The sequence below is a fragment of the Myotis yumanensis genome, unplaced genomic scaffold, assembly GCF_028538775.1.
Source record: "Myotis yumanensis isolate MYYU_CA2020_CCGP unplaced genomic scaffold, mMyoYum1.0.hap1 SCAF_1, whole genome shotgun sequence".
Classification (NCBI taxonomy): Eukaryota; Metazoa; Chordata; class Mammalia; order Chiroptera; family Vespertilionidae; genus Myotis; species Myotis yumanensis.
Genome location: NW_027223752.1, coordinates 184582933 through 184598081, shown reverse-complemented (window position 1 = coordinate 184598081; position 15149 = coordinate 184582933). Strand labels below are relative to the sequence as shown.

The following is a 15149-nucleotide window of genomic DNA, read 5'->3' as shown; positions in this document are numbered from 1 at the left end:
ACTATACTTTTCCAAAATAGTCAACACAGTGATAACAGGTACTTAGTATCTCTTGACTAAATGCCCAATATTTATTTCTTTATGTTCTGTTACATGCAAGAATAAAAGTTCCCGAATGATTAAATAAAGAAGTCCAGCAAAGAGAAGTTAAGAAGAATGCCATGTAACTGAAATTTTGCATGACTATATCTAAGGCTGTGAATGAACTACTTGGTGGAATAATCAGCCATTTGCCTGGTTAACTGTCATCCTATTTATAGGAAGTTCAGGGAAGAAACATAGCTTTGGTGTTTTTCCTATGGAAACAAGGCAGAGAATCTGAATTTGTACATGCTAACCTCTTCACCTCTGAGAACAAAAATATCAACAACATTCTTGTACTTGTCAACATTTTTCAAAATGAGCAAGATCATTATGCTTTTAGCAATGAAATACAAGTCACTATTGTACTACAGTTATGTAAGATGTTACTACTGGGCAAAGGGTGATGGGTAAAGTTTACATGGAACTCTATGGTAATTTTCGCAATTTCCCGAGTTTATAACTACTTCAAAATTTAAAAATATATCAATAAGGTAATGCAGTTTGAATAAACATTAGAGAAATTAAAACAAGTTGGTTTTCTAAAGACAAACACTCAAAAATGTACTAAAAGATTTGGATGTCTTGAGAACAATACTTATGGGATTCTTTTTAAAGTGTTAAGTCCTATCTATCTATATAAAGGCTAATATGCTAAGTGTCCTTTCCTTCGCCCGGTAATGTCATGTAGCAACACCGGCTTCCTCTCCTTAGTGACGACTAGCCTCCTTGTAGTTTCTTCAGCCCAGGAACATGACTTGCTTTATAGCCAGGTGCAAACACTTCACACTGTAACCAAATGTCTGTGAAGTGTTTTCCTGTGCCTCATCTCATTTGATCCTCACAGAAGTCCTGGAGTAGGTAGATAGGAGACTCGATGGAATCCGATTTTCTTTTCATTAGCCGGAAAATGGAGATTTAGAAAGTTTAGAAACCTGACCCAACTGAAAAGAAGTTAAGATGGTGGACCCTGAAAATGACTTCAGATTTTCTCACTGTGCAGAATATAGTCTAACACTGCTGCAGCCCTAGCTGGTTTGGCTCAGTGGATAAAGCATTGGCCTTCGGACTGAAGGGTCCCAGGTTCCATTCCAGCTAAGGGCACATGCCTGGGTTGTGGGCTTGATCCCCAGTAGCGGGTATGCAGGAGGCAGCCAATCAATGATTCTCTCTCATCATTGATGTTTCTTTCTATCTCTCCCTCTCCCTTCCTCTCTGAAATCAATAAAGAAATATATTTAAAAAAAACAACAACACTGCTTCAGTTAAATAGTTTACCCTTTGTTCTCCCTGCATAATAATAATAATTATTATTATTATACAATAATAATAATCGGCTTCATGTTGATATTTACTGCTGTGTTGCTGACAATTACCTGAAAGAGAAGTTGGAGTGCTTCACTGGGTTGAAAAAGTTTAGCTAAATCAGAAAGCAGGTCTAATTAAGCACGTTTATTTTATATCTATAAAAAGCTAAGTTGACTCACGCATGCGCGATACATATAAAGCTCTCGTTGGCGCCAATTGTATGTGTGTGTTTCCATCTGTGATTGTCTATCGTGAACTTGGTTGACACTTCTATTATAGAGAAAGGGCTAATAGCGATATTAAAATATTTCTTCTAATTAATTTCCTCTCAATGTGCACAAATTCGTGCACCGGGCCACCAATATACAATAGTTAATCACCTCCTAAGTTATACAATTTATAAAGCATAACTTAGGATGCTTTACTTATAGCATGAGGCAATAAACAAGGTTCTCTGCAGATAAATTACTTGTTCCCCCTAAAGGAAAAAGCAGATAATACAAAATCATTTGGCGAGACTTTTTAATATCAGATAATGGCTATGTAACAGATTTCTATTTTTCTTAGGCTAATATTAAATTAATTGGCCTCCTTTAAATCCATACAGGCTGGAGAACAGAGTGAAACAAGATAGGAAGAAACATTATACAGGAAGAGAAAGCTGGGCCTGATACTTTAAAACAGTGGTTCTCAACCTGTGGGTTGCAACCCCTTTGGCGGTCGAACGACCCTTTCACAGGGGTCGCCTAAGACCATTCTGCATATCAGATATTTACATTAGGATTCGTAACAGTAGCAACATTACAGTTATGAAGTAGCAACGAAAATAATTTTATGGTTGGGTCACAACATGAGGAACTGTATTTGAAGGGCCAGAAGGTTGAGAACCACTGCTTTAAAATGTAGCGGATTCATCTATTACACATGTCAAAAATTACCCTGTATCCCTCTCACAACATAAGTACCAAGGGCTTAAGAAACTGAGGAAAATTAAAAGAATTAGTGTCAGAAAGCAATTATCACTCTTATCTAAGGAACCTAGTGTGGAAAGGACTGCCAACAGATGAAGAACCAGAGGCCAGACAGGATAGGTGACCTGCTCAAAGTAACAAAACTCTCTAGCAGCAGGGATACAATAACAATTCAAATCTCATTCTCATTCTCTCTCTCTCTCTCTCTCTCTCTCTCTCTCTCATTGTTAATCCTCACCTGAGGACATTTCCCCATTGATCTTTTTAGAGAGAGTAGAGGGGAGAGAAAACAGAGAGAAAATCAATATAAGAGAGACACACAGATTGGTTGCCTCCCACACACGCCTCGACCAGGGCCTGGGATGGAGCCTGCAACCAAGGTATGTGCCCTTGACTGGAACTGAACCAGGGACCCTTCAGTCCCCGGGCTGATGCTCTAACCACTGAGCAACCGGCTAGGGCAAGATTTCAAATCTCAATTTCTGGGTCTCTGAAAGTGTCACTATAAATAGGATCTTGTCTTTTATAGGCAGAACTAATGAAGGCCTTTAAGAAATTAGGCCATACATTAAAAAAAAGAAAACCAATCGTACTTAGTTGTATTTTTTTTCCCATTCAATAGTCTTCTAAACCCCAAAATACAATTACAGTAGCACTTTAAGTCCCTGTGGCTTCACATAGATCTAGTTGATTAAAGTTACTGATCTAAGCAACCTCACCAAAATGCATAATGACAGTAGCTCTCTACGCAGGGACTCATTTTCCTCAAGGCTTAGCAGTATCTGCTACTGGGTTAGTATATGATAGAAGAGTGGTCATGGTACATTCTTAAATCTCAAACTTGTTCAGGTAATGCAGCACCTGACCCCCACTGTGCTCTTTTGTGGAATATCACAAAGCAATGATATATTAAACTTCAAATAACTAGGTGCACTAACATTGTGCCACGTCATAGACTAATATACTATACACATATAGAAAGTGACAAAAAAAATTTAAAACTTTATGGGAGAAAACTTAAACCTAAGTCATTAATAACTGTCCTTGACTGAAGAAAACTGATGTGCAAATTTAATAGTAAGACCATTCCAATAGGGAAACAAAATCAAGGCCCTACTCACACATAATCATTAAAATAGTAGCAGCAGCAGCAACAACAAAATCCAAATCCAAAACAAAGCAAAAAAACAACAGTGTAATTGGTCAAAATACAAATAGTATTCATATTAAGTGGGCCAGGATATACAAGTATTTCATATACTAAAAAAACTACAGGGCACATCATCACTAGGCTTGTCACTATGGATTACATTTAACAGGGGTCCTCAAACTACGGACCGAGGGCCACATGCAAATACAAATATTGTATTTGTTCCCATTTTGTTTTTTTTACTTCAAAATAAGATATGTGCAGTGTGCATAGGAATTTGTTCATAGGTTTTTTTTAAACTATAGTCCGGCCCTCCAACGGTCTGAGGGACAGTGAACTGGCCCCCTGTTTAAAAAGTTTGAGGACCCCTGGATTACAACATATAGAAGATCAATAATCCAATATTTGTTATGTATTATACCCAAGCACATAATAATTTTTGGTTAACCAAAAATGGAGGGAAAATGACTCATATTACTAACAGACATTACTTTAAATGTTTTGGCTCAAGTCTTACAGCTTATGCAGATACAACACTTAGGGTATCCCCTATAGCAGCGGTCAGCAGACTCATTAGTCAACAGAGCCAAATATCAACCGTACAACGAGTGAAATTTCTTTTGAGAGCCAAATTTTTTAAACTTAAACTATATAGGTAGGTACATTGTTATCAACTTAATTAGGATATTCCTAAGGCTTAGGAAGAGCCACACTCAAGGGGCCAAAGAGCCGCATGTGGCTTGCGAGCCGCAGTTTGCCGACCACTGCCCTATAGGCTCAAAGCCATGCAGGGGTCAGACAAGACATGGAAGCCTTAGATGTAAGGACTGAAGGACTTGAAGTTACAGGTTTCTAGGCTTAAGATGATATCTAGTGTTCCAAGATTCAAGAGTGTGTGCTGGAGTCTGACATTACACAAACACGGTGGTAAGCATACAAACACACACACACACACACACACACACACCCAAAAGCCTGCACAAGTAAAGTCAGATAAATAAGCCATCCTTAATTGCTTGTTTAATCAAATGAAACACACTAAGAAATACTGTCGACTTTATTTCTGGTACCATACTTTTCACACTCTGCAGGGCTCCCATTGAGTTGTTTATAGAAGTGATATTCTAGACCTATCAGTGTCTTATTTATTAATGATTATGGGAGCCAGTAATAAACTATCCTCAAAAAATTCCTACCAAACAAAGGAAAACAGAAATGTGAATGAGTCAATATGTGCAATAAACCCTATCTATTTAGCTTGAAGAGAAGTTATCTACATTACTATATTACTACATTTGTTTATAATGAATGAATAGATGAATTTCCTAAGTATTTGGCATTTCTTGAGCATGCAATTAGAGGAAGGATAAGGCCATAGGGAAACATGTTAAGGGATTTGGGGGAAGCTTGCCCGTGTGTTTAAGGGAAGCAGAAGAGCAGCAGCTGGTACACAGATGTGCATTCAATCATACACTAGGTATTTACTGAGCACCTATTATGCAGGGCTCATTGCCCCGGCCTTAAATATACACTAGTCAGCAAAACAGACAGAATGCACATCCATTGGAGCTCGCAGTCATTACATAATACTGTTGGGTTGTCTCCTAAACAGTTTTCAGTGATTAATTTCATTGTCAGCAATTTCATAATTCAACAGACATTAACTGAATGAAATAGGAATTCAGAAGTTAAAAATAAAATTTTGGAGCTTAGTCTGGGGAGAGGAGACAAACAAACAAAAGAGCTAGTAAGTAGGGGTATGACAAAGGGTGCTAAGGGAACACAGGGTAGGGGCAAACCAAGCAGTATTCTGCATAGCAGGAAAGCTCAGGGGCAGGATAGGGTAGCATACTTCAGAAACTTCAGGTAGGAGACAGGAATGCATCTCTGCTCATGCCCAGCGCATACTCTAGGCCAGCCGTGGGGAAACTACAGCCCGCAGGCCGGATCCGGCCCGTTTGAAATGAATAAAACTAAAAAAAGAAAAAAGACCGTACCCTTTTATGTAATGATGTTTACTTTGAATTTATATTAGTTCACACAAACACTCCATCCATGCTTTTGTTCCGGCCCTCCGATTCAGTTTAAGAACCCATTGTGGCCCTTGAGTCAAAAAGTTTGCCCACCCCTGCTTTAGGCTCAACTCACCAAATTCAGAAGTCAAAGTCCTTACATTGGACTCCAAGGTCTGCAGCACCTCCACCACCCTAGCTCAGCTCTCACCTCCCTCCAGCCAACCCCTAGCTGTTCTCCCTCCTGCTTCAGGGCCTCAGCTCCTACCCTTCTCTCAGATCCAAAACTTGCTCCTGCAAATGCTTCAAGCCTCTGCTCACTTTAACAAAGAGGCCTTCTCATAGAGCCCTCTAAATGGCAACCCATGCACACCTCAGGACTCTACACTCCCTTAATTCCCTTACCCAACCTTGTTTTTCCATGGCACTTATTACCAACTGACAATGTGTACATCTGTTATCTGTCCCCCCGCCCCCGACCAGCATTTAAGCTCCTTGATGTAACTCCATCACCTCGCACTGTGCAGAGCAGATAGCAGACACACAAACTTTTTTTTTAAAGAATGAAAAGAATGGCTGTCAGAAGCTGAAGCCAGGCCATACAGAGCTTTGTATAGACCAAGACCCAGTGCTTTAATGACTCTCTGATAATGACTTAAGTAGAATCTACTAAAATATTTTAAGCAGCAGGAAAAATATGCATATTGGAAATTCAGAATTTTATATTTTTCAAAATTAAAAAAGGAAAAAAGGAGAATTCATTTTGGAAAGGGTATGAGGGGAACTGGTGAGAAGGGGTGAAGGTGGAGTTGAGAGCATTTGTAAGACCACTGTAATAATTCACTAGGGAAACACAGGACTTAATGAAAGGCCTCTGAGGAGGAGGGGGTTGAAAAGGAGAAACATTAAGAAGATAAAAGCAACTGGACCTGATCTGATGTTTACCTGTATGTGGAAACTGAGGAAGGTCAAGGAGTGGAAGATGACTGCCAGCCTTCCATCTAGTCACAGGGTAGATGATACGGGAACTTACTCAAATTGAGAAAACAGGAAAGAAGACATTTGGGGGGAAGGATTATGAGCTAAGGTTTGGTCATGCTGAGGTTGACATGCCTATGGGACATCTCAGTGGCTATGTCTAAATCAGCAGTTGGATATGTGAATCTAGAGCTAAGTAGTAGTAGTTGAAGAAATACTTTATAATTTGTGAGAATTTTTTAAAATATTTTTTACTGATTTCAGAGAGAGGAAGAGATAACAACACCAATGATGAGACAGAATCATTAATCGGCTGCTTCCTGCATGCTCCCCACTGGGGATGGAGCCCGAAACCCAGGCATATGCCCTGACCGGGTAGCAAACTGTGATCTTCTGTTTCATGGGTTGATGCTCAACCACTGAGGCACACCAGCCAGGCATTTGAGAATTTTTTTAATTCTAAATTTTTCTTAAAGAAACAAGCTTTATATATCTTTTCTTAAAAAGCCACATTTTTAAAATGTTAACACTAAGTATTAGAATTCCCTAGTAATTCTTTTTTAAAAAGGTAATTCTAATAATATGAAAGTCAATTCTACAATAAGAAGCATCCTTTACATGCCATAGCCTTCATAGTGAGATCATCACTGATGACCAAGCCAAAAAATAATTTTTAGCAATGTCTGTCATAAACTTCCTATGTTGATTCAAATATTACTAAAAATAAGAAGAAGAAAAAACATTAAAGAAGACCATTACACATATAACAAATGGCTATATAAATGATTTTCAACTAGTGTGCCACAAAAGCTTTTAAAACATACAATACCTGACTGTTTAGTCAGGGGCAACTGGCCTCTTTTATTGTCAAATAAAAAAATGACAACAGCCAACACAACTATAGTTGTCCTGTGGGAATGAATCAAAATTATACCTATTTTTTAATAAGATCAGCAAAATATATATATTTTTAGTGTGTCACAAAATTTTATTCATTAGCTTATGTGCGCCATGAGATGAAAAAGATTGAAAATCGTGGGCTATAATTTTAATAACTGGTAATACTAAGTGCTAACAAGGATGCAGAACAACTGAAATTCTCTTATATTGCTACTAGTAGGAATGCAAAATGGTATAGTCATTTTGGAAAACAGTTTGGCAGTACAATATAAAATTACTGATATTAATAAATATACACTTACTCCGCCTCCTAGGTACAACTCAGGAAAATTGAAAACATCTTGCCCTCACATATACCTGTACATAATTGTTTACAGCAGCTTTATTCATAATTGACCAAAACTGGGAATTCAAATGTCCGATTCATGAACAGATGAACAAATTGTGATACCACAATATAATGGAATGCTACTCAACAATACAAAGGAACACACTCAGTGGTGTGTTATAGTGGGCTGGTACCAGCTGGTGAGAGCCCACTGTTAAATTTATAGAAATTTTACCAGCTGACTCAGATAGCTTAATTTAGGCCATGATTAGAGTATTTACAGTGCAATAATTAGCAAATGCTAAAAATCAGGGTTGTTTTTTTTTTTTTTTTTACTTTAGAGGGCAAGTTGTTACAATATTTATCAGCTAAGGTTTGGTCACCAATCAAGCTACTGATTCATACAACAACTTAACAAATATCAAAAGCATCATGTTAAGTGAAAGAAGACACAAAAGACTACATATTGTCTGATCTCCTTTATATGATACTAGAGGGCCGGTGCACAAAATTCATGCACAGGGGGAGGGACCCTCAGCCCAGCCTGCACCCTCTCCAATCCGGGACCCCTTGGGGGATGTCTGACTGCCAGATTGGGCCTAAACCGGCAGTCGGACATCCCTCTCACAATCCTGGACTGCTGACTCCTAATCGCTCACCTACCTGCCTGCCTGGTCACCCCTAACTTCCCCCCCGGCCCCCAACTTCCCTCCCCCTGCAGGCCTGGTTGCCCCTCTCGGCCCCCCTGCCAGCCTGGTCGCCCCACGCAGCCTGCTTATTCAGTCATTTGGTCGTCCCTCACTAACCCCCCTGCCAGCCTGGCTGTATGCAGCCATCTTGTGAGGGCATGAGGGTTAATTTGCATATTACCTCTTTATTATATAGGATTCTAGAAAAGACAAAATTATAGGGGCATTCATTAATTAATGGTTGCCAGGCGAGCACCACAAGAACTTTTTGGCGTGAAGGAAAAGTTTTGTATCTTTTTGTTATTGTTGTTATTCCTCACCCGTGGATATTTTTTCCATCGCTTGCTTTTCAGAGAGTGGAAGAGAGGTAGGAAGGGGAGAAGAGGGGAGGTAAGAGGAGGGGGGAGAGGGAGAGGAGAGGGAGGGAGGGAGAGAGAGAGGTGTCAAAAGAGACACATTAATTGGTTACCTACCACACGTCCCAGGACCAGGGGCAGGGGGAAAACTCGCAACTCAGGAATCAAACCCGAGACCTTTCAGTGCATGGGCGGAAGATCTAACCACTGAAAAACGGCACCAGCCAGGATGAAAAGTTTTATCTTTATGATGGTGATGATTATCCAATTCTATACATTTGTCAAAACTTTTATTACAGGTAAATTATACTGCAGTAAACCTGAGACTACAAAACAATTAGAGGAGTCATTTACCTCTTTTCTGGAAAATAAATGTTCCATACATACACAGGAGGGACTGGGATTTGTCAGTAGAAATATCAGGAAGGCAGATTTTAATTCACATAAACAGAAAAAAATTAAAAATGTCAAAAAAAAAAGAAGTGAGCTTGTAATCACAGAAAGTATGAAAACCAGAGCCTGAGTGATCCTGCCAAGGATGCTGTAGAAATGGCCCTAGTTTGGGTATGATTTCAGACTAGTATGACCAACAGAGGTTTAATCCCTAAGGCCTCTTTCTACTCGGAGTCAACAGTTCCAAAATTCCATGATATTGAGTGCTTGATCATCTCAGATCCACTTTTTAATTTTAACAAAACATCTATTACTCATGTTAACATCAAGCAAATGCTATCATTAACTCAAAACTTAGTGTAGCCTTCCTTGTTATTAGGAGTACTGGCTTTGACTTTAGACAGTCTGGGTTTAAATGTTGGCCCACCAGTGTCTGTGTGACTTTGAACAAGCGTCTCTACAGATCTATTTCCTCATTATGAAAGTAGGATTAATATTTTCCTAAGGTTTCAATAAGAATGCATGAAAAACAATTCCCATGTGCCAAACTGTCAATAACAAATATTTCTTAGATACTAGAAGCCCGATGCACAAAATTCATGCAAGGGGCTCAGCCCGCGCAGCCCCAGCTTCGTCTGGAAGGTGGTTTGGCTATCAGGTCTAATTAGTCTATTACGCTTTTATTATTATAGACTAGTGCCCTGGTGCACAGATTCGTGCACATTGAAAGGAAATTAATTAGAAGGTGACCGGTAGGACTGGGCAAGACGGGCCAGACATACCCTAGAGCCAACCTCCCGCAGTCCCTCCCCAGCCAGTCACACCTGGGGTGGTGCTGTGGCTCAAAAAGCGTCTGTGGAATGAGCAGGGGTCCCTCTGGCAGGTGGGGTCCCTCAGCCTGGCCTGAGGGGATCGGGCCAAAACGGCTCTCCAACATCCCCTGAGGGGTCCTGGATTGCAAGAGGACACTTCTCGGGTGACGAACCATGGAATTGGACTCCCTCCTCTCTCTGGTTCTGGGTCACCACAGCTCAGCAGCTCCTGCATTGAGCATCTGCCCCCTGGTGGTCACTATGAGTCATACCTACCAGCAGGTCAGATGGTCGCTTAGCTTTTTATATATATAGATAGCTGAAAAGATAAATTATCACATCTAACCCCTCTAAGAATCTTAACATTCCAAATATGAGAGATTAGTTCTTTAACTCTATATCCAGTAGTTCGTAATCTTTTGTGGAGACAGATCTTTTTGAGAATGTGATGACTCCAAGGATATTTAACCCCCCCAAAAAATGCATATACAGGCATACCTCGGTTTTTTTACACTTCACTTTATTGCACTTCACAGATGTGTTTTGTTTTGTTTTGTTTTTTTACAAATTAAAGGCAAGACTCTCCATCAGCAAAAAGATTGTGACTAGCTTTGATGCTGTGGTCTGGAACTGAGCCTGCAAAACCTCTGAGAGATGCCTGTATATGCTATAGTCTGTCTATTATATGAGTATTCAAGAACCTTCTGAAGCACTTGCATAAAATTAAGAATGCCTGCTGCACACTCTTAAAAGTGCAAAGTTGAGCAGTGTAATTTAAGAATCTTCAAAGTCGAGAATCCAGCTAATATTGAAATGTACAGTCATTTACTTTTTTAAAAAAGAGATATACAAGACCAGCCAGAACATCATGTTTTCTAATTCATATCTCCTTCACAAAGTTCAAATTTAGAAACAATTTTTTTACATGAATCAACTTCAACTCGGAAAAACTAGAACTGTATTTTTAGCTGCTTGAGAATGAATGGTTCAGAGTGTAAGTGCAATCCTGATGCTCAAAAGACGTACAAAGAGTTCTCAAGTCAGTCTAATGCAGTATGTGTTTTTAAATGTAAAAACCATACCAAGCTAATTCCTCTGCTTAGAGTCCCATGATAAAGTTTTATTTTTATTTTTCAGCTGGATTTATTTTTTCCTATACCTATGCACTAGTACATCTAGTTCTTTCATTAATCAATACAGTTTTGGTTCTGTTTGATGTTTATTTGTGATGAAGCCTGATGCTGAAAACTAATTGTCCCCAACCTCCTATCAAATAATTCCAACCCTGGAGGTATGCCACTATCTCAGAGCAAAAGGTCTTGTTTTTCTTTTTTAATTGTTCGGTTTTCAGATGATAATATCCAGTTGGCACTCACCAAACCCGTGCTCATTACTGAACCAAAAAAAAAAAACAAATACTTTTTCCTATGCACTAGCACCATTTTCCCACAGGAAACAACCATTTTTAAAGCACTGGAAGTCGAGGCAGGGGTTCACAGAGAGAGTAAACATCCTTTCAATCGGGTTTTATCAGATTATATGTCAATGAAGGGGAGGCCTAATACTGCAGATCTCAGGATCCAAGGGTGAAAATCACCGACACGCTGCACCTGAGGCGCAAACACTAGGCAGGTGGGCCAGCGGCTTTCGGTCGGAGAGGTCACATCTGCGGGCCAAACCCCACGGTAACCGGGAGCGTCTGCGATGCCAGCTCATCCTCGCACAGAAGGAAAAGGGCAGACACCGGCGCAGGGGCTCCCGGGTCCCTCCCACGGACCAGGGCCCCCGGCGCAGGGGTGTGTGTGTGTGTGTGTGTGTGTGTGTGTGTGTGTGTGTGTGTGATGTGTGTGATGGGGGGTGGTGGTGGGGGAGCCGGAGAAGCAGCCGGGCGAGGCCCGCAGCCCAGCCCGGAGGCAGCGCCCGAGGGATGGAGGCCTCGCAGGGCTGCGCCCGGGCGCCGGGGGCTCGGGGAGCGGGCGCCGCGGGGGCTGGCGGAGGGCCCGGCGCGGACCCCTCCCGGGCCGCCGGGTTACGCCCCCACTGCGCACGGGCGGCGACGTCCAGCCTCCTCCCCGCGCCCCAAAACCCCAGCATCGCCACCAGCCGCGCGTGATCCCGACCCCGACCCCGACCCGACCGCGACGGCGCCCCCTCCAGGCCGCGCAGGACACGGGCCCGGCCACCAGCCCCGAGGGCAGCGCGGTCCCGGGGGAGGCCGGGAGCTGGGCCGCGGCCCGTCCCCAGGGCGGCGGGCGCCGGGCCGCGAGGGGCAGCGCCGGGGCCCCGCACGAACAAAGCGGCGCGGCGTCGGGCGCGGAGGGGCGGGGGCAGGGGGTACTCACCGGAGGGCGCGGGCCTGGCGGCGGAGTCGCGGGCCGGGGCGCGGGCGCCGGGAGGGGGCGTCGGCCTCGGGCTGCGGGCGCTCCGCGGCGGGGCCGGGCGGGCTGGGTTCTGCGGCCGCGGGTGCGGGTGCGGGTGCGGGTGCGGGTGCGGGAGCGGGAGCCGGTCCGCTGGGGCGGGCAGCGGCGCTAGGCAGCCGGGGCAGCGACGACGCCGCCGCCTTCCCCTTCTGCTGCCCGGGTCAGCGTCCCCCCGCGTCCTCCTCCGCGCTGGGTCCCCGCCGCCGCCTCAGCCTCGGCGCTGCGCCGGCTTCTCCTCTCCATCCAGGCCGGGCCGACCGCAGGGACAGCCCCGGGAAGCGCCGGGCCGCCGCCGCTCCCCGCAGCTGTCGGAGGCCATCTTTAATCCGCCGCCCGCCCGCCGTCCCCTCCTCCCGCGGCCGGGCGCTGACGGACGCCGCTGGATCCTCCTCCCGCCCCGCCCGCGCCCGCTCCCGCCGCGCCGGCCGCGGAAATTGCAGCCGCTCTTCCTCTCTCCCCCCCGCCTGTCCTTCCTCTTTCCAGGCCCCCTTCCTCCCCCGCCCCCCGCCCCCCGCACTCCCCTTGCCCGGGGTCGCCCCCTTTTGCAGGCGGCGGGCGCCGGAGGCTCGGAGCTGGAGCGCGGCCCCCGGGTCGCTCGGCCCTCTCCCCCTCCCCGTCCCGACGCGCACGCCCGCTCCCCTCCCGGCGCTCGGCTCCCTCCCCTCCCGCTCCCGGCGGCTCCCGAGCCTCCGCGGAGGAAGGACCGCCGGGCTCTGCGCTCCCCGCCCTGCGCGCGGGGCCGGGGCCGGGGGGCGGGAGGCTGCGCTCATCGCGCCGCCCGAGGACACGAGCTCGGCCCCCGCGGGCTCGGCTCCGCGGCTCTGAAACTCGGGGACCGGGCGCGTTCGGCTCGGGTCCGTCCTTGGACCGAGGGGCTGCAGAGCCCCGGCTCAGACGCCGCCTTCCCGCGGTGACCTTGAGCCGGCCGCCTCGGGATTCTCGGGGGTTTCTTCCCTCCCTGGGAAGGGCATGGTTTCTAGCTTTGCAGACCGAACACACGCGGTGCTCAGACCCAGGTGGCCCGCTCGGGCAGCCCCAGGACCACGAAGGGACCACCGGTGTGTCCCTCTGGGGCGTGTTCCCACCCGATCCAGGGGACATTGGGGGCGGCTGCGGGGCTGGCCACGGAGGCAAACTGAGTCAGCAGTGAGGTCACCCCCGCGCAGCGCACGGGCTCAGAGGGGGGAAGTGGTCCTTCGCTCTAACTTTGCTTTCCCTGACTCTGCAGTCCGCGGACGCTGGTGAATTTCCTCTGACAACGATGAAGCAAGCGGCACTTGCTGTTCCTTTCTTTGCAGCCACTTTGCCTTTGGCAAATTGGACCCATTTGTAAGGATTCGCTCACCGATGACTGCAAGGTTCAGCAGGGATGACAAACACAGGGGGTGTGATATGTGAGCACTGTGTGAAGAGTGTGTGTGTGTGTGAAGAGTGTGTGTGTGTGTGTGTGTCGGGGGGCCACAGTTTACGCTTCTTTGGGACAGTGGCTATCCAAAAACACCTTGCCCTTTCAGAATAAGATGACTAAATGTGTTCCGAGACCATTTTCTTCAAGCCAAATATATAGGGAGAAGTATTTTTAAATGTAGTTTTAGATTCTACTTCAAAATGAGTCATTATTTTAACTTTAAATCTGAAAGGTGTTTCAAAGCTCTTTGAAAAGAATACGTCAAAACAAAGTATTTTCATTTAAAAAATGAATATACTTTGGGGGGGAAAGGGGGCGGCCCAGGGAGGTGGGGTTCTGATCTTTTTCTTTGATCCGCACAAGATGCCTTCCAGATCTCAGATGCCATCTTTCAACATCAGCAATTCAATTTGAAACCAACAGCCTGCATCAGCCTCTAAAACTTTGAAACCCAAATAAAGTCCTGGAGACAGTTTTATATAATACATTTGGAGTAAATTATAAAAAACAAAGCACCTCTATGGTGTAGGGTGTGTGTGTTTTCTTTTTGGCCTTTTAGTGTTTATTCTTCATTTAAATGTGCTTCCACGGTCAAAATCAACACAAAATTCTAAGTACTGCCTTATAAATTTGTATATTTGCAGAAAAGATAAAATGAATACAAAGTGGGTGAGAAAAATCAGTTGACTTCTATTAAACACAGACCAGCGTGCATTTTAAAAGGAGGGTTTTCAGTTCAATATGAGGTTTCAGTAATCTTATTGTGATTTTATTTACACTGAAAAAACAGGAGTCTATATTTTAAAATTAACGCTTTATAAATATTTTTTCTGCTGAAAGAAATATATTGCAATAAAGTTCATGGGTAGATCAATATACAAATGCAGCCATTTCTTAATATCCTACAAACTGAAAATCTCACAAAGGTTTTTCAGTGATATACACAAAAATGTAGCAAGCTTTTTTGTTTTTCACTAAAGTCATATAAACATAAGCATATTATTATTGACAGTATCCAGAGAATCAGGCCCTTTACATTTACTTTGGGCAGCTCTGTTTCAGATCTGTCATCATTACAGCTCTTACCTTTTTCAGTCTTTGTTGCCAGCTAAGTGTAGTTTCTCTGTCATGTTAGGGTTCAGGTATAAAAATAAGGTCAGACCAGGTTCTCCCACAACATGATTATTGTTTCACATGTATTCACTCTCAGATAAACTCGAGGTTCTCCATAAAACAAAGGATTGTGTTAGCTAGGGAGAAAGCCTTTGTGCAGAGGCCAGATGGAAAGGGATCGAAGCATGTGCAAGAAACTCCCCCGGGAACAGAGGAGCAAACATGAAGGG

General features: G+C 44.3%; 1 protein-coding gene across 5 annotated transcripts in view; it reads right to left on the bottom strand.

The window, feature by feature from the left end:
• WDFY3 (WD repeat and FYVE domain containing 3) overlaps positions 1-12543 on the bottom strand; it is a 274072-nt gene extending 261529 nt beyond the window's left edge. For 4 of the 5 annotated variants that reach the window (XM_070393438.1, XM_070393454.1, XM_070393445.1 and 1 more), the window contains exon 1: positions 12321-12542. The gene's annotated coding sequence lies outside the window, so the exon portion shown is untranslated. Of the gene's footprint in view, positions 1-12320 lie in introns of all 5 variants that reach the window. The other variant, XM_070393429.1, reaches the window with a different exon arrangement.
• Between the last annotated feature and the right edge of the window lie 2606 nt (positions 12544-15149).